The following is a 4,155-nucleotide window of genomic DNA, read 5'->3' as shown; positions in this document are numbered from 1 at the left end:
ATAAAAACCTTGATATTTATTGCTATTCAAATGTTTCTAAGAGAGTCCAGCCTGGGTCACACTCAGTTGTGATGATTTTTAATTGGGGCTCCATCGTTTATCATGTCAGCTACTCTTCCTATTTTGGTAACAACTTCAAAAGAGATATGCATTCCTTCTGCATCTTCATATGAATCAAATAGCAAAATGTGGACTGAAACAGCAGCAAGAAGAGAGGACGGACTCGAAGTTCCTCACTGTTTGCCAGAAGTAACCACTCTATTTCTCTCCTTGCATTCCTAAGTTGGCTGGTAAAATAAGAACTTCTGCCCTTCCAGAAATGTCAGGATCATAATATCTACCACTTCTAGTCCAGTCCATCTACCTCCAACCACGCTTGCTGAATTTTGGAGAAGGCAATGAAATGCCTGCCCAAGGCCTCTGAGTTCTTTGCAGTCTCTCTCAGTCTCTCCGCTCAGGACTCATAAAATCTCCTCCTCCACCAAGCTCTGAGCTGCCCCCTAGGGGGAAGCCCGCAGTGGTCCAGCTAAGCCTATAACTGGACAGGGATATTTAACTGTGTGAGCACTGGAATATTAGGAATGATTAGGGAATAGCTTGTGGGCACATAACCAGCCACATTCTCCCATCAGTTTTACCGAAAACATAGCTGAGGGTTTTTTCTCTATCAGGTTGATATCTGCATTTATTTATCTGTTGCTTCAGAATTTATACAGGAAGAACAACTTATTATTAATAAACTGTTTCCAAAGCTCAATCTTAAACAATGCTCTACGTTTGATTGTTCAACGGATTCAAATCCACCAAAATATATAGCTATTGAGGTCTTCAGCCTAATCAAGATTAAAGCAGGTCTATGATACTCCTCTAATCTGACAATAGTCCACCTCAAAAGGGAAAAGATATGAATTTGGTATGACTTATTTTGAGTAAACTCATCATAATTTGAAATGATTACTTTCTTAGTTCGGACTGCTATAACAAATTACCATAGGCCGGCTGGCTTAAACAACAGAAATTTATTCCTCGTAGTTCTAGAGGCTGGAAAGTCTAAGATTACAGTGCCAGCATGGTCAGGTTCTGGTGACAGCTCTCCTCCTGGTTTGCTATCTTCTCCTTATGACTTCATGTGGTGGGGGGAGGGAGGAGGGAAGAGAGAGAGAGGAAGATCTCTGATGTCCCTTCTTACAAGGGCATTAATTCCATCATGATGGCTGCACTGTCATGACCTAATTACCACCCAAAGGCCCCATCTCCAAATACTATCTCATTGGAGATTAGGGTTTCAACATATGAATTGGGGGGGGGCGGGGACACATTCAGTGTATAGCAATTATTATGTTCTTTTAAAAAGTTATGAATCACCTGTTGATTAGTAAAATCTAAATGAGTATTAAAACAAATCAGCCTCCAAGTTACACATTCGTAGTTGCCATGATTCCCACTTTTCCCCCTTTCTGAAAAATCAGACTCCTTCTCCCATACCTTGTCTTTTAAAGCCACTCCCATGAAGCACAATTCCTCTGAGATTTCTGTGGCTGTGGAATAGCACTTGAATTTCCTTCAGTCCCATGGAATGGAATTCTCAAGGAGACACAGACTTGGACTCATAAAACCACCAGATGAACTCCTACCAAGTCTTGTCTCTTAGGAAAATTAAAACAAACTATGGCAGTTATCACTCCGCATTTTCAACTCTCTATGAGAGACTCAGAGATCCATGGTCAGGAATTTGCTACTCTGCTGAGGCCCCTGGCTCTGGCTCACTCTCATAATGGTGAGTGGCGTCGGCGTGCCTAGCTAGTGACGGCCTCACCAACTGCCGCATATCCCCATCTCGTTTGTGTGTTTTGTGTTCTTACTCTTTACCCCATCATGGTGATTATAACTTCTCCATCTTTATGAAAATGATGCTGAACAAAAAGCTATCACCTATTGTTGTGATGGAAGTAAAAAAGGCTAAAAAAAAAGAAAAAAAAAAGATGACATTCTTGAACTTGAAGGTCTTGAGTCAGGTGCCTCATGAATGCCAGGGGCTCATGCACTTTGTGGCATGATGATTTATGGAAATACAGATCTGTGTTGTGCTCTCTGTATTTTTCTCCTCCCTTCATTCTAAAAAGGTGGTTCGGTTACTGGGTCTTTCGTTGGCTGAACCTAAAGCTGTTTCAGGATAATTTTGCTTCTTATCTTCCGTGAAAGGCTGAGCATGTTGAAGAGGTGGTACTAGGAGTTCTACAGGAAGATCAGAGAGAAGGAGAAATAGATTTCCTTAGAGAGAGAAGGGTTATTAGAATTTGATGGGTCCATGATGCCCCTTACCAGGAGAAGTGGCAAGACCACGAAGGGTATGGCTTCCAGCCTCATTAAATCCCACTGCCGCGACTTTATTGAAATAAAAATATTATAAAAATACATGTTTGTTGTAAAGATAATTCAAACAATCCACAAACATAGAAGTAAATATGAAAAAACCCCAGGGGGTCCCTGGCGGTCCAGTGGTTAGGACTCCACTGCAGGGGGTGAGGGTCTGATCCCTGGTTGGGGAACTAAGATCCCCCATGCTGCATGGCCAAAAAAAGAAAATTTCTTGAACTGAATAAAAATGAAAATAAAACATATCAACTTTAAAAAATTATATGGGAAAAGTAGCAAAAAAACAAAAAACAAAAAAACCCCACTGCAACAGAGAGCACCAGTCTTCTTTGGACCACGTGGGGGTAAACAGAGAGAATAACAGAAAGAACCATGTGGCCTGAAAATTAGATATTTTGGTTGAGATTCCTAAGTTTCATCAGAATCTATTTTGCCTCTCCTTCCCAGGCACACGGGTCAACTCTATTTCTCTGCCAGCCCACTTGCATCTAATAGGAGCCAAGTGACTAAGTCTGGCTAATGGAATGGGGACTGAAGTAATGTACACCGCTTTTAGGCCTGGCCCTTAAAGATGTCCTTATGATCCCTCCATTGCCACCTCCAACGCCCTTCTGGTCTGAGTGGCAGAAAACAAAGGACTGTGAAGCCTAGACAATGACTGGAAGAGCCCATGATGGAAGGGAGCCCAGATCCCTGAGGTACCGCCTAAGGAGAGCTGCCCAGGATGGCTTCCTGACCGAGAAACATCCACGTTAGACTGGGTGAGAAATAAACTTCTTATCGTAAGACAGTGTGACTTGAAGTCTTTTGCCTAATGACTAGCTTTAATTACACCGCCTGATTCAGATGTCTTACCCCTCTTGCTCATGCAACACATATGCCTCCCAGATGCTTAAAACTGAAGTTACAAATAATAGCTGAGATTGAATTTCTCACCGGCTCAATGGGATCCTGAAAGCTGCATTTCATTTGACTTAAAGAAAATACATTACTTAGAAACAAGACTTGACATTGTAGACTAAGAGTTTTACCTCATTTCTCCATCTGAACTCCTTTTTCTTTCTGGAAAAGACATAATTGAGGAATCTGGCCTTTCTGGCCAACAAGATTCCCCACCACACACCTAACAGTAATTCTTCCCACAAGGTAGGCAACAGCTTCCTCAACTCCCATTCTCATCCTTTTATTTTCAGCCCTTCTCAGTCCTTCCAGGGTATGGACACGAGCCTTAGAGGCTTGGGTAGCAAAGAGTTAAACCTTGCCTTCAGGTCTTTTGCTTCTTCAGCCAATTAATTAGATTGAAATTTCAACTTCAGGCTGCTTGGCTGGTCTCTAGCTAGTGCTGTCACCTAAAATACTGCCCACCACACACGGGCTTTTGACAGCAAGAGCTGCTCAAAAGCCTCTCTATGCCTCTATTCCAGGAATAATCCAAGGAAAGGGTTGATACCTGTGAAAGCTGAGTGCTGAGGTCCTCCTCTCTGTCCACCACTTCAAAAGAATAACTACCCTCAGCCTGCCCTTATTTTGTGCTATAGCTCTTCTTCTTCAATGAAAAGTCCCTGCTCTCTATTCATTATAAAGAATAAAGAGCTTTTCAAGTGTGAGTTGCTAAACCCAGAAGGGAACAGCTATTTTTAAGAGGGTTTCAACTCTGAGCTGTTACACCAGGCCAGCCTGCCAGCGCGGAGGTCTTCCAGGGAGGCCGAAGGCAATCACAGCCTCTCTTCAGGAGGGGATAATCAGGAAGGAAGCTCCTGGGGCAGAAACATTCTAGCT

The sequence above is a fragment of the Delphinapterus leucas genome, chromosome 8, assembly GCF_059928025.1.
Source record: "Delphinapterus leucas isolate spDelLeu-1000000601 "Yukka" chromosome 8, BTC_Dleu_Yukka2, whole genome shotgun sequence".
Classification (NCBI taxonomy): Eukaryota; Metazoa; Chordata; class Mammalia; order Artiodactyla; family Monodontidae; genus Delphinapterus; species Delphinapterus leucas.
Note: the sequence above shows the minus strand (reverse complement) of the source record.